We start from the raw sequence: 21,080 nt of genomic DNA on the forward strand, positions 1-21,080 counted from the left end.
CCTGAGTCTCCCTTTTACTAATCATGCAGCCTTAATCCTCCTGTGTCTCAACTTCACTATTTGTAAAATGGGAATCATAACTGTACTCAGCCACCCAAGACAGTTGTTGTGAGGATTAAGGCCTTAATATATTTAAAGTGCTTTGAAAATGTTAGCTCCCTAGTAAATGCCCATGAATGGTTATGGGACAGTCACAATGCTGTGACTATCTAGCTGAGAACAATGGAGAAATATAAATCACCTTTATAAATAAAGGTGTTCAGGAGAGTAGGGCAAAGGTCATGATGAGAAATGAAGAAAAATGTCAACAGCACTCAGCAAATACTGGCAGTGAGGAATATTAAACTGTGGAAAGTCCCCGAGAACAAGGTAGAAACTCTGTAGTTGGGAGATGTGCAAGCTCAGGCTACATATGGGGGGAGTAAGTAAGAACAGGAAGTGTTCTTCTTTGTGTAAGTTTATGGACAGGAGGACCTAATAAGGTACTTTCACCATTAATTTCTCCAATGACTCGGTAAGAAGGCTGGGGAGACTGACAGATTGCTCTTTTCAGGGAGGGAACTATGCTGAGCATTTATGCCAGGGAAATTTGTGCTGATTTAGTTAGAAATGTGGTTCAGAGTTTAGTGTTGACATGCATCATCACTTACAAAGATAGGGGCTTTTAAGTTTCCAAAGTTAGGTGCAGAACGGAGTCAACCACCTGGCTAATTTGGGCCAAAATGCCATAGCAAAATGAGGGGAAGGAAGCTTTTCAATGTAAATTATCTGGAAAATTACTTTAATTCCCACTATCATTTTTGTGACAAACATTCCTGACTTTCAGATATTTTGGAAAACAAGTTTGTGGATTGATGATTTTCTGACATGCCTTAATGAAGAATGTTTGCTTATTTTGATATTTCTTGGCATCACTTTTAATGTGTCAAACCAAACACAAATGCTGGGTCCATGTTCAGATAAGTGGTCTCTACTTTCAATTTTATTTTTCCTTAGGAGGAGAAAACTTAGGTTCCATTGGCAGAAATCATAAGGGGAAGTTTAGTACTCCCCACAAAGTAACAACAGGATATGAGGGCTGGGGCCTAGTATGTCTTTAAAAAAGCATTTGCAATATCATATTATTTACATTTGAAAATAAAAACTTTCAGTTTCATAACATGAGCTACTTAAAGATCGTCAAAATTTTGGCTGATATAGAGAAGATGCAATGATTCTTAGTGGGTTTTTTTTGGGGGGGAAAGGATGTTATAAATATGTTAAAGGGAGGTGTGTGTGTATGTGTACGTAGATACACATACGTACATGTATCTGCTCATCTTTTAATGAACCAGGTTCAGGACCTCAACAGAAGGAAGGCCAAACTTTTTACTGGGACAATCTCAGTTTATGCACATACAAAGAAAAGCAGGATGGTGCAGTAAAACAATTCCAGGATCAGAAATTCAAGAGCTGGGTTCCTGATGAGCTGGGGTTCCAATTCTCAAACCTTGAGCTAGTCTCTTAACCTCATCAAGCCTGTCTCCTTATCTGTAAAATAGGAATAATAGTAACATCTTTTTATGGCCTCTAATGTTGAATATATGTATAATAAATGCCAAATATTTTTTAAATTGTAAAGTGCTGATACATGGAGATCTTACTGTTATAATACCATCACTCCTGTACCTGAACTTATCTCGAAGTAGGCAACAAAAACCCATTTATTGTCCATACATATGCATATACACACATATTGTTAAATATAACATAATTTTTCTATTTTTGGCTAAAATAGTCAATCTTTTAAAAAAATGTTCTATCCTCATGTTAGAGGAAGGGACAAGAAATACTTTAAAATAGGTGAAGGAAAGCATAGTAACTTTTATTTATTTATTTATTTATTTATTTATTTATTTATTTATTTTTTTTTAATTTTTTTTAGTAACTATCTTTTATATCCTAACTTTATCCAGCCACTCATGCCTGACAGTGAATGATCTGTGCATGAATACTTTTGAGGCCATAAAGAATTATTTTAACTTAAGCCTCTTTTCGAGGGCAATGGGAATATTTAAGTTCAGGTCTAAAATAATCATTTTTCTGAAAATAACATTCTTCTGCTTATCCAGACTTTCTCCTTTTGCTTTTGGTGTCTTTTTGGCATGTAACAGACAGCTGTAAATTCCAGACCTTCCAGGATCTTGTCTCCTCCCTTGGGAATTCACGATTGGACTCTTGACCTTTGATCTCCTCCATATTGCTCTCATGGAGAGCCCTCATCTGACAGTCCTGGAGCAAGAAGCGAGAGATATTTATAGAACATCAAGTTATTGTACAAGCTTGTGTCTCTATGGTTAAATACTGGGTTTCTGCCTCTAAATTAGTACTTTAGTATGTTTTCTTAAGTGCTGGAAATTTATGGAATTATCATAGCCGAGTTCTTGTTCCTAAAACAAAAACAGAAGAAAATACCACTTGCTGATTTCTTTCTATTTTTATGTCTTTGGATGGCTTATACTGCCTTGCAGTAAACAAGCAAGAGTGTTATAGAATTGTTTTCCTCAGGATCTGATTGCCTCTTGGGGAGTACTCCATGTATATCTTTTAGTAATGATGCTGTTCTCACACCCAGGAAATCAGTAATAGAAAGGATGATGTTTATATCTTATTAGACCATTAGCATTTCTTTGACTTCTTAATATTTTGTCTGACAATCAATGTAATCGGTGAAGCATTAAATCGTTTGCTGATAATTACCTAGGAAATTTAGAAAATATTTCCAACCATTTAAAACAAGGGAGAATATCGGTGGAAGTGATGGGATTCCTAAAGCTAAGTCACAGTATCATAAAAGCTCAAGTTAAAAAACACTTTGACCCTATGGAGAAGAATTCCAAATAATTTATGTAGATATTCACTCCTTCTTGAGGAGCTCCCATTCCTTAGGTATGATCTGCACAGAGACTTCCTTCCAAAGTTACAGTATGGACTACTAATAACCAAAGTTTATAGTCCATTCCAAATAATTTATGTAGATATTCACTCCTTCTTGAGGAGCTCCCATTCCTTAGGTATGATCTGCACAGAGACTTCCTTCCAAAGTTACAGTATGGACTATAAACTTTGGTTATTAGTAATAATTCAGGAATGTATCAATAATTGATTATTAATGATATATCAGTGTTGGTTCATTAATTGTAACAAATGTATTATGCTAATGTATGATGTTGATAATATGGGGATATTGGATGTGGAGTATGTGGGAATTCTCTATACTAGTTTCAATTATTTTGTAAACCTAAAATTACTCTAAGGAAGTACTTTAACAACTTTCTGATATTGTTCTAGTAGGCAAAACTTTGTCAAGACTAATGGCCTTCTTGAATTCCTTGAATTACAGGCAACTCACCAGTTCTGAAAGTAATACTTTGATTAATTCACAACACTTGGAGTTTTGTCTACTTTGTTTTTTGATAGGTAGTAAGAGCTACAGAAGAAATTGGAGGTGGCTAGGGTTAAGCTACTGTGCCACAAACTTCCTACATGGCTATAATAAAAATAAGTCTCATAAGAGATTCTTTCTCCATACATTTATTACCCTGTCTTCCATTAGCAAGCAAGCAGGCACAAAACAGTTCTTATAACCTGTTCTGTAAGTCTGATGATGTCTAAACTCTACTTTGGCACTCAGACCACATCTTGGATGAAAGATTTACTCTAAGCAGGCATGATATTTGAGGGTCAGGATATTGTGCCCTCTAGTAGGTACCATGAAATCAGAAATCCTCTTAAACTAATGACTGGAACTAGGACTAATTCCTATCATCCAGGTTGCAAGATTCATCGGATTTTCAAACTCCATTCATGCAAGTGTCTTTGAACTGTTGTGGCCAATTCACATATCTTGGTACTTCTAATGTCACCAATGAAAGCCTGTTTCTAATATGTCACTAGTTTAACCAATAGATCATTTTTGACATTATGGATGCTAATTAGTACCAAGTAGCTTGCTCATTCAGATGCTGGTAAATGAGGGACTTATAATAGATACTCTGGAACATGATCTTTTCTAATAATGTAGGTGACTACCATGAACTCTGCATTCTGGATTTCATAAGCTAACCCTCTTTAGAATTAAAGCTTTAGCTGGTCAAACATTATATTGATTATATGGAATATTTGATGTAAGTTACAGACAACAGTAGAAGCAAATTCCATTTTTTAAAAACACAAGAACCCAAAAATGTTCTTCTGTGTCCCTTCTATCCATTCTTTCTTTTGGGGCAAATAAAAGTATGCTTAAGTTTATATCTGAGATGAATATTAGGCCTGAGTATGGTATCTTTGAGAGTGAACTCCAAGTGTTGATAATTCTTGGGACAGTACAGTGGGAAGAAGAATGAGAGAGTGGGTAAACACAGTGACATAGAAGTGCTTTGGATTCACTGTCAGAGAACTACAATGATCTAGTGAAATCTTGTTTTCCTTTAATTTGGATCTTCTAAATTTTTTTTTGGTCAATAATAGAACTGGTTTTGAACACAGTATTTTTAAATGTTACACAAAAGTAATGTTCTCTGAAACACATAGTCCATTCCCTTTTCCAATACTATAGTAGAAGGTCAAGTGGGGAAGGGCTGGAACATATGTTCCAGGGATAAAAAACAAGACAAATAATATTTATCATAATAATAGTAACTAACATTTATGTATTATATACCATATTCTAAGTGTAACTTCTGTTAGCTGTTCTAAATACATTATATACCTTAACTCATTTAATCCTACAACAAATCTAAGCCATTTATTTATGAGAAACTATTACCAATGACTGGGGAGACTACCTCACATTGTATGCTGGAAAAAGTTGCTGTTCTATGACAAAATGGCTAGAGAGTAAATTAGAGAAAATCTAAAGCAACTAAAAAGAATGACCATGTAGAGAAGTAAAGAATTTAATACCATTAGCATTCATTGAGCCAACATTGAACGTATGTCTGTGTACCTAGAATATTCAAAAATAACTAGAAAAATTTAACTCACAGTCATTTCAGGTACAGATACAGAGCATGTTTTATTTAAATTTTTATTATCTTCTAAGTTTTTATTATTCCTTAGCTGTCTCATAGATGCAGAGATGAGATATAATCTGTATAGATGAAAAGTGACTTTATTTTATTTTTTTTTAATTTTTATTTCTTTATGATAGGCACACAGTGAGAGAGAGAGAGGCAGAGACACAGGCAGAGGGAGAAGCAGGCTCCATGCACCGGGAGCCCGACATGGGATTTGATCCTGGGTCACCAGGATCGCGCCCTGGGCCAAAGGCAGGCGCTAAACCTCTGCGCCACCTGGGGATCCCGAAAAGTGACTTTATTTTTAAGATCTGTTATATAAGAAATTAGAGAAATAATAATTCTGAGGAGATGGCAGCAATAGCAATATACTTTATGGCTGTCCCTGAATTCTCCAGTAAGCACAGGTAAAGTAGGAAAACCAAGACTACAAAGATGAAACCTACAACAAAACAACAAAATATGTGCCCTTATACATGTGCACGTGGGGACAAAACCCTGACAGCAAAGAGTTGAGTGGTATCACCAAAACTGCAAAAAGCAGAGGGAAGACATTGAGACTCTTGTTGGATTCTGGGCAGGAGCTTTGCAGGACCCAATTCTTGGTGAGTGCAGTGAGGCTATGGTAAGATCAGATGCTGCTATGGGTCTCTGGCTCTGTGAACTCTTGAAACTAACCAAGTGAAGCTCACTTTCAGAACAGAGCCCTGCACTGAGATGCTGGAAGCAGGACTCAATTTGAGCAGGATGGACACTATAGGGGCATGGAAAGAGAAGATCCCACCAAGAGTGAGGTGGAGGAGCAGAAGAGGCAAATTTCATAGGCCATAATTTGAGAGCATTCATGGAAAAAAAAAGAGAAGTTGTACTAGAGTGTAAATTTAAGCCCCCATTACTGCTGTAAAAGTATAAGCACACTCATTTCACTTTAACATGAGGAACAGAAAAGGATTACAGTAACATCCTATATAGAAGAAAAAAAAAGAGATGAAATAGAGTAATATATCTAAAGACAGTGAAGTCACTCCAGAAAGACTGGCCTACAAGATTGATAAAAATAACCTAATATTTCAAAATGAGGCAAAAGAAATTGAGAAGTCATTAATAGATATGAAAGAACAATGCAAATCTTAATTGTGTCACATCTCTGGTCGAATCACATCAGAGATGAAGTGATTGGAAAACAATAATATTTGGAAATACTGGAAACAAGTTAGGAAGAGTTGGCAATAAAATTAGAAAAACAAGTTCAGTAATGAAATCTAAACTAGAAGAAACTCGAGAGCAATAAGCACCTTAAGATAGATGAAGAAAAGAAGAAAAATATTATAAAAACAAATGAAGGGATTAAAAGGACTAAAGAGAAGGTGACAGCTATAAAAACAGGCAAAGGAAATGCAACATATATATAATAGGAGTTACCAGGGAAAGAATCAGGTCAATAGAAGAGAACAAGTACTGAAGAGTATGATTCAAAAAAAATTTCCTCACTTGAAAGTACTTAATAAAAGGTAATACTGCAAACCTGGGGAAATGAACTGAAATATATATTTCACCAGAACTATGGACTTTAAATAAAATGAAACAATCCTTTGGTCATCTAAGCAAAAACTTCATTGTAACACATTTAAGTGAGTCAGTAATTGAAATATGAGCCAAAGATACTATAACTTGTCAAACTGACATTTAGTTATAAAGGTAATAGACTGTTATGACTATGGAAAAAACTCTTAGGATATTGTATTTTTTGAGACTTTATGAAGCATCTACTAAAAAACAAGCTTAAGGCAACTAAGATGACCAGAGAGAATGAAATGAAAGCATTTTATTTATATCAAATGATATAAATAAACAATTAATGAATTAAGATTACATAATATTTATAGGGGAGACATTTTGTAATACATAATGGCTGTATGATCTGATGATGTAGATAGGTATAATTACAAAGAATTTGAGAGATAACCAGGAAATAATTAATGCAGATAAAATAAGTTCACTTAATGATCTTACAGATAAAATTGGGAATAAAAAGAAATTTTTTCAAGTTAGATACTAAAGAAATATAAAGAATGGTATAAGTATTTATTAGCTAATTTCAATCATATGTAGAATAGGGAACCAATAGACAATAGCAAAAAAAAATTGAAAGAAAGCTACGGATAATAGTATAAAGGTAATCATTAGAATTAAAATATAAGCTTCCTAGATTTTGAAAGATACATAAAAAGCAACAAAAGAGACAACATATTGAAAGACTGAATATACAGTACATACAAAGTACACAATATAAGTTTAAGGCAAGTACGTTGAATACATTGGTAAATGTAAATGGCACACCAGTGAAAAAATAAAATAAATAAAAACGGAGATTGTCTAACAGCAAAATCTAATACTGTTGTATACAGGCAATATACCTAAAAAGTTTTGTGATACTAAAACCTACAATCCACAGTGAAAATAGTCATTAATGTTTATATTTGCAATAATATAGCAATGAAATTTATAAAACAGAACAAGAAGAAAACATAGACAAAAGGATGCCAATAATAGGTGGTTTTGACATACGTCCCTCAATCAAAGATAGATCAAGTGGATACAAATATTAATAAGGATATAGAAGATCTAAATGACCTAATCATCAAGATACAGTTTATAGATAAATCTTCAATTCTGAATCCAGTTAATAAAGAATACACTTTGTTTATAAATCCATGTGAGACATTTACAAAACTTTACTATGTCTAAACATCAAAGAAAACCTCATTCAATTTCAAAGAATAGAAAAATTACAAATAAAATTCTCTGTTCATAGTGCAATAAAATAGAAATGAGCACAACAACCATAAAAATGCTATTAATTAGCTTTCAGGTCAAAGGGGGAAAAAACTAAATTGGAGAAATCTTTGAAAATAAGGGTAATGAAAACATGACTTATCTATAGTACACAGTCAATGCAGTTATCAAAGGAAAATTTTTAACTTTAAAAATACCTACAATGATAAAAAGTGAAAAAAAGAAAATAAATGAAAAATCCAACTTAAAACAACAACAAAAAGCAGGAAATAATAAGATGAAGGCAGAAATTAACTAGACAGAAACCAAAAAAAACACAAAAAACAAAAAACAAAAACGTGGAACAGCTCAGTAAGTAAAAAAAACAAAACACCACAAACTTTGCTTAAAAAATCAACAAAATCAGGGATCCCTGGGTGGCTCAGCAGTTTAGCACCTGCCTTCGGCCCAGGGGGTAATCTTGGAGTCCTGGGATCGAGTCCCATGTCGGGCTCCCTGCATGGAGCCTGCTTCTCCCTCTGCCTGTGTCTCTGCCTCTCTCTGTCTCTTTCTCTCTTTCTGTCTGTCTCTCATAAATAAATAAATAAAATCTTTAAAAAAAATCAACAAAATTGACAAACCATAGATTAATGGAGTCAAGAAAGAAATGAAAAATACCCCACAAATAGTAAAAATTAGAAATGACAAAATGAAAGAAATATCCAAGTAGACAGTTAATCATAAACTATTTTGCATATTCTATGCATATAAATTTGAAAATCTAGGTAAAAAAGTAGTTTTTAAGAAAATATGACACAGCAGCGTTGACCCCAATAGAGACAAAATAAGCTGATCTATTACTTTAGAAGAAGGAGAAAAGTAGATAAAGAGCTCCCCTACAAAAAAGCCTCAGGCTCTTAAATGTTCACAAGGGAATTCTATAAAAACTTTCAAGTATAAAATGATCCGAATTCTGATAAACTAAACCAAGACATAGGAAGAGAAAGAAGATTTTCAAATTTGTTTTAGAAAATTAGGTCTTCTATATCCTATTATTATTATTTTTATCCACTTGATCTATCTTTGAGAGAATTGTGATCTATCTTTGATTGAGAGAATTAGCATACTTTTATCTGTGTTTTCTTCTTCTGTTTTATAAATTTCATTGCTATATTATTGCAAATATAAATATTTAAATACTGAGCCCTAAGTTTGGCCAAGGGCTTCACCAAAAAAGAGAAAATTACAGAATACTTTTCTGTGATACAGAAATATCACATATGAATAGTGATAAAAAAATGCATAAATATAATATTAGCAAATAGAATTTAACAGCCTATTAAAAAATAATGTATCATTACCACCCAGGGTTTACTCCAAGACCAAAAAGCTTATTTAATATTGATAAATGCAGAGAAATAAGGAAAATATTATAATTATCTCTGTACCTGCAGAAAAGGTGTGTGACAAAATTCATGTTCTTTCATGTTACAAAACATTCAATAAAATAGGAATCTGTAATATTTTAAAAACATAGCACTTTGTAAACCTCGGTGTTAAAATCTCTTACTTGCTGGATAAATATAGTGTCTTTTCTTCTAAAAGTCAGAGTTGAGAATAAGACAATGATACTACCTTCACCACCATTTTATACTGTGTTGTGGGTGTCAGCCAATGGAATTGGACAAAAGAAGGCAATTAGCAGTAAGGAATTGAAAAAGCAAGATTATATTGGGTTTCACATCTGGAAATCTCAAAATTGTCAATTGAAAACTATTATAAATAGTAAAATAATTTGAGTGATGGATTATAAAATCAGTGTGCAAAAATAAAGTTTTTATATATAAAAATAAAATTATAATTTATAGATATATAAATATATTTATTAATATATTGAATTATATATAAATTATATTTAAATATTAAAATATATAAATATATTATGTATATAAAATTTTATATATATAACATGTAATAAATATATATATATAGCATAAAAGAAAACTTCACTTATAATAGCCGATAAAATAAAATAAGATAAAATAAAATGGAACGAAATGAAAAGAAATGTAGTAAAAGAGAAAACAAGGTGTATATTAAACTAGACATATTAAAAAACTACATAAAGAGAACTTACACGCATTTCCCTCAAAATACAAAAGTAAACTTGAACAAATGGAAAGGCATACTATGTTCCTGGATAGGATGATTCAACGTTTTAAAGCTGTCAACTCTCTTTAAATTAGTTTAAACCTTTAATGTCATCAGGTTTTTAAATTTTTATAATCAATTAGATGAGTTGAACAGTTCACTTGGAATAACATGCAAGAATAGCCAGGGAAAGAACAAAACAGAGAGCGGAGCTAGAACAAGCTGATAATAAAACACATTACAAAGAGAGGGGTTTGGGTACATGAATACGCAGTTGGGCTCATGCATTAGAACATCCAGAAACAGGTTCCGTTACACATGCAAATCGGTGAGGAAAGACATACACTTTTAAAAAGTGTTGTGAATTTAAAAAAATTAAAATTAAAAAAAATTTTTAAAAAAATAAAAAGTGTTGTGAGAGCTGGGTGGCCTTAGGCAAAAAGATAAACTGCATCCATTCTTCACACTGCACATCATTCAGTGTATTAGAGAGTTAAATTAAGAAAAAAACAACAAAACCAACCAAAAAACCCCACACCCTACCGGTACCATACAAAAATACAAAGTGAACAAAACTTTTCTGTGACTTAAAACTCAGAAGCAACAGTAGAAAAGATTGATATACAAACAGCATACATATAAATTTTGCCTGGCAGAGAAGATCTACTCTAAGGAAAGCAAGACCCGTATTTTCAAAGTTGTGTCCTGGACAAGAGATTGTTACATAAAGTGAGCTTCTAAAAACGGAGGGGTTACAGGCAAATAATCGCCACTTACAGGGGCACAAGGAACAGCAGGAAATACTCAGCGAGGCCATGGGGATGGGGTCAGCAAAACCCAGAGAGAGGACAGCGGCCGGAGCTTCTCAACCACGATAAGCGGTAACAGCAGCAGCCGGCGAGGAAAGGAGCGGAGCCACCCGGCTTTAAGGCAACGGGTCGACCAGACACCAGGTAAGGACCTTACCTGAATCTCAGTCAGGAGGACAAAGCTCCTTGGAACACTCACAGGTGGGCAGCCCCGGTGGCTCAGCAGTTTAGCACCTGCCTTTGGCCCAGGGTGTGACCCTGGAGTCCCGGGATCGAGTCGCTCCCTGCATGGAGCCTGCTTCTCCCTCTGTCTGCATCTGTCTCTCTCAAGAATAAATAAATAAAGTCTTAAAAAAAAAAAAAAGAAACATAGGATGTTCAGATACCTTTAGGAAATCCACGTTACACCTTTTTAAGGTATGGTCATGGTACTGCCTGCAGTTTTGTTTTAAGAAAGGATCTTTATTTCTTACCCAAGAATCCCAGAGTAAGAGAGATTCATGGGTGAAATCATACAATTTCTTGGATGTGCTTCAAATAATCAGGGGAGGCAGAAGCAGCTTGGGGGACAAACAGACGAACAAAAGTGGTGGCAGGTTGATAGTTGTAGAAACTGAGTGTTGGATGCCTGAGAGGCTGTTAACTCTGCTTCTACGTTGGGTTTGAGTGACACTTGACATTTTTTGCATAGGTGATCTTAGGAAAATTAGGGAGTGCCTCTTTACTTAAAACAGGGGTCAGACTTTAGGTTTGGAAGGTGTCAACCAGGCACGTGAGAACTTCTTCAGCGCCTGTTTGGGGGTCGCTGAAGTCCCAGGCGCACCATTCCGAACACCGTCCCTCTTATTTGACGAATCATTTGTGCCTTAAAAGTAATTTGATTTCGATGTTTCTACTTAGCTCGTTCAAATATTGTATGCGAACTATTTGATGTTCATTTTCCACTCCTCTCTCCCTGCTCCCCCCCCACAAAAAAAACCCAAACCAAAAGACAAACAATAGTTGCTCATCTTTTAAGTTGTCTTTCACTTAAAATCTGAAGCTGTCATTTTGCCCAAATAGACAGGAAAATGCCTGTTGAATGAACGCGGTGTCGTTTGTTGGGGGGGGGGGGGGGCCTGCACGTGGCTCCCTCTGCACCTGCCGTCTGGGTTGGAGCCTGGCCCGTGTCTGCAGGAGGCTGGGGAGGAGGAAGCAGCGGCCCGCCTTGTGGCCCACCTTGCATGTGTCAGGGCTTGGAAGGCCACCGCGACCTCCACAGCCGCTGGGTCAAGGGTGCAGGGCGGGGCCACCACGGCCATCCACCTGGGCCTAGGGCGTCTCTGTGTAAGCGAGCATCCTGCCGTGTGTGCGCATCTGCCAACGGCACACCCTGTGGCCGCGCACCACCCGCGGCCCCAGGCTGGCTTGGAAGGGAGGGCACGACTGGTACAGAGCGAGGGGCCCTGGCTGGGCTCAGGGAGCTCCTCTCGGGGTCTTCGGCTGGCCTGGGGTGCACCTGTCCTGGTGGCTGGCCTGGGGCGCACCTGTTCTGGCGACCTGGCCTGGGATGCACCTGTCCTGGCCACCCGGGGTTCACCTGTCCTGGTGGCTGGCCCGGGGCACATCTGTGCCGGGGCATCCTTTCCCTGGCGTGCCCTCCGCCGCGGGCACCATGACCTCACACCCGCCGGAGGCGAGGGGACAATAGACGCGTTTCTCGGCCCCTTGGACAGGTCATGCGGGAAGAGGGCCCCAAGGCCGCCCTGACCCTGCACGTGGCCTCAGGCAGTTCCGAATTCCATTTGTGCGACATGGAGCCGAGGAGAGAAGCGAACCAGCGAGGGTTTCCCTCGGGAGCTGTGGGCATGGGGCTCGGGGCACACGGCGTGGGGTGGGTGCATGAGCGCAGGGACAGGCCATAGCCGGGCGTCCCCCAGGCCGGGGCGGGTGAGGGGACCAGGGCCACAGGAAGGCCTGGCAAGGCCTCCAGCCCTGAAGGCCGGGGCCCCTGACACAAGTCAGAAGAAAGCCAGCAAGCAGTGCTCTGCAAACACCTAGGAGATCCCAGAAGGTGGCTCTCGCTGTTACCTGACTTTATCTGCCATCATTTTAATGGTTTTCGTAAAAAATGGAATACCAAATCCTTTCAAAATTTTTTTCTTTCTTTTTCCTGATTTACTGGACCCACGTGCTTGCACTGCGTTGGGGCAGGTCGCAGTGGCCACGGTGCACGCCCCCAGGCCGTGTGACCTCCTGTGGGAAGGCCGCCGGGTGGGCCCGCACCAGTGTGGCCCATGCGGGGGACGCTTACCCCGACCTGAGAGTACTTGGTTTTGGCTGGAGTACAGCTGCGCTGGGGAGAAGCTGGTGAGGTTAGATCCCCCTCGGATTTCTGGAAAATATTTTATTATGGTAGATCTGGCCATACATGGGAGGATTGTGATACTTCGTGGATCATCCAGGAGGGAAAAACCTGGCCTTCGATGCCATGATTTCCAGAAGCAAACATAAAAACACTTTAATCCGTTTCCCCACAATGTAGGTTTCTAAATTTGCAAAATCCTGCTTTAAGGTTGCCACACATAAACAAGAAGGGGCTTGAATATATGCTTTGCTGTAGAAAACTTCTGTAAAAAGAAAGAAAAATACAGCTCGTGGGGTCAAACAAATGCTTTTGGCGGCTTTATGGAACACATATTGGGAGAGGGGTTTGCTTCTCCAGTAAAAGATACGGGGAAATCAAAAGCCCCTGACTTATGTATGAGATGCACACACATGAGAATAAATGATAATAAAAAGGTTAAAAAAAAAAAACAAACCCAGCATGTCTCTCTATCAGGATGGAACCAAAAAAGCAAGTATGCATTGTAAATAAATCATGTCTGAAAGGCTGAGAACTTGGGCAATCTGAATTAAATTTGATGAAAATAGTGCATGGAACTGATGATTTCATTTTGAGTGCACAAGTCATTTTTCTGCTTATGTTTTTTTTTTCTCTTCTTTCCTTCCCTCCCTCCCTGTCCAAGTACCCCCTCCCCCCTCCACTTCCAGAAGAAGAGAACACTGTTCTCAGAACTCTCTCAGGCTTTCTTAATTGAAAGCAACGATTCTGAGTCACTCCTTTATATTAAGTGAAACACTCTTGCACGAATCTCCAGGGATGGAGTGATTAGCACAGCAAGAAGCCGGCAGACTCCGGTTGTCCCTGCGAGTGGTGGAAAGAATCAATACAATTTTGCAAAGATAACAGTGCAAGAACGGTGTTTTCTTTCAAAACACGTCCCTCTCTGAAACATCAGTGCAGACATATGTCAAGATAGAAACCGGATCGTGTTTCTAACAGTTGAGGACTCGGATTTCGTCAAAGAAGACTGTTTGTTCTCGGGCCCGAACTGTATCCTACGCTGTCCCCGCGCCTGGGCTATGATGGAATATAGAACATTAGCCTCGGACAGTGGAGGCTGAGCCAGTGCCAACGTCGCTAATGAACATGTGGTTCCAATAATCCTGTGGCTACTTGCACGTTAGGTGGCAAGGTGCCAGGTACTTAACGTCGAGGGCGCAGCCGTCGGAGAAGGTACCATCTCCTGACATGACGGCGTATCCAGGAATGCTCTGGGCCCAGACGGAGACTCAGCAAATGGGGAGCGGGTGTCACGGTCTGTATCAGAGGGTTTAAGGCACTCACCCATGGGGATGCGGCCTGCAGATGGGGCCGGGGGCCTGAGGCACCCCGGGGTGTTGTCGATAATGAAGTGGGTTACACCGCAGGCTGCAGAAACTCAGCCTGGCCCAGGGGGCGGCGGGAAGAGAAAGGATTAGGATCGCTCCCTGCTTCAAGTTCCTGATGTTCTGGACTCTGGGATTTGAGGGTCTGAAAGCTCGAAGACAGTGAAATGAATTACAGTTTAATGATATTCCCACTACACAGACAAAATGGATTCAATTACATAATGGTAGCATTAAATGTTATTAAGAAGGGATCCAGAGTCTTGAGGCCAGACTCTCAGAAAATCACGATAAGCTGCTTAAAACAGCTGAAATAGCACATTTATAGGCTTTCCAGTCCTCGGTTTATTGAAGAGGGAAAGGGTTAGGTTTGCCCAAACGGTCTGCGGCGCTGGTGTGTTATCAGGGCCTCTCGCGCAGGGAGGGAGCGTGGGGACGTACCTCATTCGATTATTCTATCTTAAAGTACACTCCCTCCCCCTCCAAGAAATGCTTTTGTGACATGCAGAGCTAAATGGCTTCCCCCAGGACTTGGGGATAGGGCCATGGTTTTTCTTGGGGGCAGGACCCCTTCTGTAGGATGACCAGATTTAGAGCAGATCTGAATTTTTTGAATTTTCTTCAATTCGAGCTTCTCCTTGGAATGAAGGACCTCTTATTTTTGTTCCGCTTTTAAGTTTGCAAACTGTAAAATGCACCCTTAGGGACGTACAGATTCAGCAAACACACAGCGCCGTGTCTCTACCACCACGATCCACAGACACTGGGTTCTGTTGCTTCAATAAATGACTTCACGCCGCTGGTCCATGTGCATTCTCTGTCTTCCAAGGGCGGGCAGACGCTGAGCTGGGCTCCATCCTGCAGTTTTGCCTTTTCCCGAAGATCATGTAAAGGGAATGTGCAGCGTGCAGCCTCTGGGGATGACTCTTCTCTTAGCAAAACCCCTTAGAGATTCTTCTGTGCTGTTGCGTGCATGGGTGGACTGGCTGTTCCTTTTCACCATCCAGTAGCAAAACTTTGCAGGGACGTGCCACGGTCTGTGCATCCACTCACCCTTGTGGTTGCTGCGGCGTCCAGTTTGGAGTGATGGTGAAGCAAGCAGCCGTAAAACCTTTGTGCACAGGTTTTCGTGTGAACGTGGGATTTTACGTCTCTTGGGCAGAACCCTGAGAGTGAGCTCCCGGGGCCATATGGTCAGCCCAGGGTGGACTTTGTAAGAAACGGTGAACTTGGTTTCCAAATGGGCTGTGACATTTCGCTTTCCCACCAGCAAGATCCGAGAGCATCTTGTGACACCACTTGGTATTGTCAGTTTATTTGATCTAAATAATCCAGGGTCTTGCCTGGGTGGCTCGGCTGGTAAAGTCACCAACTCTTGATTCTGGCTCAGGCCGTGATCGCAGGGTTGTGAGGCCGAGCCCCACATTGAGCTCCGTGCTGGGCGAGGAGCCTGCTTAGGATTCTCTTTCTCCCTCCTCTCTCTCTCTCTCTTTTTCATTCTCTTTCTCAAAATCGGTCAATCAATCAACCATTTTTGTAGGTAAATAGTGGTATTTCCTTTTTAATTTGGGTCCCTGATGACTAATGATATGAATATCTTTCATGTGCTTATTTGCCTTCGGGGTATCTTTTTTTGGGTGAAGTGTATGTCCAGATCTTTTATCAATTTTTAAAGTTGTTTTCTTACTAAGTTTTGAGAATTTATATACTCTTGATAGAAGTCCTTGGTCAGATATGTTATATATAAATATTTTCTCTCAGTATTTGACTTGCCTTTTGATTCCCTTACAGTATCTTTTATGGAGCAAAAGTTCTGAATTTTGATATGGTACAACATATAAATATATTATTTTACAGATTGGCCTTTCTGTGGTATATCTAAGAATTCATTGGTTAACACAAGGTTACACAGATTTCTCCTATGTTTTCTTCTGGGAATTTTCTAGTTTTATCCTTTACATTACATCAGTTTTGAGTTATTTTTAAATAGAGTGCAAGGTATGTGTTGAGGTTCATTTTTTGCATATATATGTATTTATATATGTATGTATAATATATATATCATATACATACATACATTGCTCTAATTCGACTTGTTGAAAATACTATTCTTTATCCATGGAATTGCTTTGCACTTTTGTCAAGAATTGGTTGACTATATTCGCATGTACGTTTTTTTTTTTTTTTTGGACTCTATTGTGTCTCACTAATCTGTATTTATCCTTTTATAAATATGAAGTTTTTCTTTTTAACCAAAGTTTTGTCATAAATCTTGAGAACATATACAGTGAGTTTTTCAGCTTTGTGTTTTCTTTTTCAGAATTGTTTTGGTTATTCTATTTGGCATTTATAAAGAAATATTTTTGAGGGCAGGCCTGGTGGCTTAGCGGTTTAGTGCCGCCTTCAGCCCAGGGTGTGATCCTGGAGACCCGGGATTGAGTCCCACGTCAGGCTCCCTGCATGGAGCCTGCTTCTCCCTCTGCCTGTGTCTCTGCCTCTCTCTCTGTATCTCTCATGAATAAATAAATAAAAATCTTTAAAAAAAAAAAAAGAAATCTTTTTGAGATATTGATTGAGTTTGCATGGTATGTATACACCAATTTAAGGAAAAATGAGATCTTAACAATATTGAATCTTCCATTTTATGAACATGGTATATCTCTCCATTTACCTAAGACTCTGCTTTTTTTTTTTTTTTTTTTAATCAGTGTTTTGTAACTTTTAGCATACCTATTCTGCATGTGTTTTGTTAGGTTTATACCTAAGTATTTTTGGGAGAAGGGTGTTATAAATAGTATTATTTTATATATTTTGAATTTCAATTATTCATTGTTGGTATACAGAAATATAATGGATTTTTGTATATTGATTTTTATCCTACAACCTTGCTAAACTATTAGTTTCAGAAACATTTTTTTTTGTGTGTGTGTAGATTCTGTGTTTCTCTTTAGACAAGCATTTGAGCTGCAAATAGGGACTTTCATTTCTTCCTTTCCAATCTGTATGCCCTTCTTTTATTTTTTCTTATTGCATCTGCTAGAATTTTCAGTGTGATATTGAATGAGAGTGGTGAGAGAGGACAACCTTGTCTTGTTCCTGATCTTTTCATCTATTAAGATGATCATATTATTTTTTCTCTATTTTGTAATATGGTGAATTATATTGATTTGTGTTTGAATGTTGAACCAACCTTACATTTTGGAAAAATCCTACTTGGTCATGATGTACTTTCTTTTAAAATATATTTTTATAGATTGCTACCTTAAATTTGCTAGTATTTATACAGGATTTTTGTGACTATGTTTTATATAAGAATTTAATGCTAACATTTCTCTCTAAGCACTGCTTTAGATACATTCCACAAATTTTTATATGCTGCTTTTTAGTTTTCTCTCAGTACAAAATACTTTATTTTTTATTTATTTTTTTTAGTACAAAATATTTTAAAATTGACCTTGAGACCTTCTCTTTGATCCTTCTCATTTAGACTTATTTAATTTCCCAATATTTGAGGGTTTACAGATATCTTTGTTAGTAATTTTTGAATTTAACTTTGATATGGTAAAAGAACACTCTTACTATGATGTCTTTTAAATTTGGTAAAATTTGTCGATGGAATAAAATATGCTCTAATTGAATATAATAATTACACCTGAAGAGAATATGTATAATGTTATTGTTGGGTGTAGTAATCCTACAAATATCACTTAGGTCAAGTTCATTGATAGTAATGATCAGGACTTCAGTCTACTTGTTCTACCAATTATAAAAAGAGGAATGTTGAAATTTCCACTACTATTGTGGATTCTCTATTTTCTCATTTATGTTCCATAAACTTTTGCTTCAAGAATTTTGAAGCTCTGTTGTTAAGTGAATACACACTTGGGATTGTTATATCTTCTTGGAGAATTTATCCCTTTGTTCAGAGATTATTTTTCTCTTTTTTCCTTGGTAACATTCCTTTCATAGTATACTTCATTTTATACTAATTATGTCAGCTTTTCTTTTAATTATTGTTGGTATACTATACATTTTTCTATCCCTTTACTTTAAATTCATCTTTATATTTAAATTGAATTTCTGGTAGACAGCATATAATCTGGATCTTGCTTTTTTGTTCAATCTGAAAATCTCTGTCTTCTCATTATTTTGTTGAGATTGCTTATATTTAATATAATTTTTAATGTGGTTGCATTAAAATCTGCCCACGTGCTTGCTATTTTCCATGTGTTCTATCTGTTCTTTGTTTATTTTGCCATTTTCAGCCTTTTGGGGGGATAATTTAATTGTTTATTATTTCATTTTATCTTCAATATTGGCTTATTATTTATGCTTCTTTCTTATTTTAACTTTTTGTGCTTGCCCTACTTACAACATGAGTCTTTGATTAATCTGAGCTTGCCTTCAAATAATACAATATTGCTTCATATGTAGCATAAGGACCTTAAGACAGTATATTCCCAATTTCTCTATCCTGTATCTTATGCTCTGCATTTTATTTTTGCTATGTTATAAACACACAACATAGTGATAATGTTTTTTGCTTCGCATAGTTATCTTTTAGAACACTTACTAGCATGAAGATGATTTTATAAACCTTTATTCATTCTCTTTACAGCACATTTCATTTGTTTGTGTAGATCCAACTTTCTGTCTGATATTATAGTCTTTCTGCTTGAAAGATATTCTTGAAAATTTTTATAGTGCAGGTCTACTGGCAATGAATTCTCTCAGTTAGAAAAAAAGAATATCTTTCCTTCATTAAAAAAAAATGCCTTCCTGGATACAGAATTCTGGGTTAACTTTTAAAAAATATCTTTCTTTAAAGATGTCACTCTATATTTTCCTGGCTTTCACAGTTTTGGATGAGAAGTTTGTTCTTATCTGTGTTCCTCTGTATGCAATATGTCTTTAGCTTTATCTGGTGTCTAATAAAACTTATTTTTAGAACAGTTTTAGATTTACAGAAAAACTGACTTGTGGAACAGTTTCAATATACACCATACCAAATTTCCCCTATTATTAGTATCTCATATTAGTATGATAGATCATTACAATTAGTGAAACAATATTGATAGCTTAGTATTAACCAAAATCCATACTTACTCAGATTTTCTTAGTTTTTACCTTATGTCCTTTTTGTGTTCTAGAATCCCATCTAAAATACCATGTTATATTTGGTCATGTTTCCTTAGTGTCCTCTTGTCTGTGACAGTTTTTCAAAATTTCCTTGCTCTTGATGATCTTGATAGTTTTGAAGAATATTGGTCAGATATTTTTTAGAATATCTCTTGATTTGGATTTGTCTGATGTTTTTCTCATGGTGAGGCTGGGGTTTTAGAGTTTTGGGAAGAAGACTGGAGGGGTAAAGTGACATTTTTGTGCCATCATATCAAGGGTATGTGTTGTCAACGTGACATATCGCCGTTGATGTTGGCTTGATCATCTGGCAGAGGTGGTGTTTGTTAGGTTTCTCCATTTTACATTTATTCCCTTCTTTTTGAACTTTTTGGAAGTAAATGTATATGCAAAGCCCATACTTCAGGAGTGGGGAGTTCTACTCTCCTTCCTTAAGGGGAGAGTATCTGCATAAATTATTGGAAATTCTTCTGCAAGGGATATTTGTCCTTTCTTTTCCAGTGTTTACTTATTCAATCATTTGTTTATATCAGTATTAATGTATCATTTATTTTTGTCTGCCTTCAACATTTTATTCTCTTTTCTTTGTTTTTTTGACAGTTTTTTTTTTGTTTGATTTTTGTTTTTTGGAGTTTGAAGAAGGTATTTCTAGGGTTTGCTTGTTTTGCATTGTATTGTGTATATCCTTTTTGATGTTCTCTGTGTTTCTTGGATCTGTATTTTGGTATCCGTCATTAATTTTGGAAAATTCTTGACCATTATACCTTCAAATGTTTTACCTGCCTTATTCCTTTTCTCTTCTTCTAAGAGAAGTTTAACTGGAGTTAAACAAACCATGAGAGACTCCTAACTCTGGGAAACAAAGAAAGTGTTGCAGAAGGGGAGGAGAATGGGGGGATGGGGTGACTGGGTGATGGGCACTGAGAAGGGCACTTAATGGGATGAGAACTGGGTGTTCTACTATATGGTGGCAAATTGAATTTAAATTAAAAAATAATTGTTTACAAATTACAAAAAAAAGATACATATCATTGTCCTACATCCTTTGGATGTTCTGTTCTGCTCTTTTCACTCTTTTGTGTGCGTGTGTGTGTTTCAATTTGGGTAATTTGTATTACGCTATATTCAGGTACTGATTCTTTCTTGGTGTCAAATTTATTGATGATCCACTCCATGGCATCCTTCATCTCTGTAGCTGTGTTTTTTTTTTTTTTCTAGCATCTCTATTCGAACCTCCCTTTGTTGTTTTCATCTGTCTGCTGAAATTACTTGTCTGATACTGCATACTGTCTTCCTTACCCATTAAAGCCTTTAACATATAATTATAGTTATTTTAAATTTCCTGCCTTATGGTTTCAAACTTTGTGTTATATCTGAGTCTTTTTGTATTTATTTACTTTAAATAGTGTGTTGTTTCTTCTTGCTTTATTTTTGTATG

The 21,080-nt window shown here is 37.1% G+C and overlaps 1 long non-coding RNA gene across 1 annotated transcript in view; it reads right to left on the minus strand.

The window, feature by feature from the left end:
* Positions 1 to 1,079: 1,079 nt before the first annotated feature.
* The window catches only part of LOC144287589 (uncharacterized), a 32,121-nt gene continuing 12,120 nt past the window's right edge, over positions 1,080 to 21,080 (minus strand). The window contains exons 2-3 of the long non-coding RNA XR_013355369.1: positions 2,173 to 2,271; positions 1,080 to 1,530 (exon numbers count right to left, since the gene is read on the minus strand). This is a non-coding gene — a long non-coding RNA (uncharacterized LOC144287589). The remainder of the gene's footprint in view (positions 1,531 to 2,172; positions 2,272 to 21,080) is intronic.

The sequence above is a fragment of the Canis aureus genome, chromosome 17, assembly GCF_053574225.1.
Source record: "Canis aureus isolate CA01 chromosome 17, VMU_Caureus_v.1.0, whole genome shotgun sequence".
NCBI classification, from domain to species: Eukaryota; Metazoa; Chordata; class Mammalia; order Carnivora; family Canidae; genus Canis; species Canis aureus.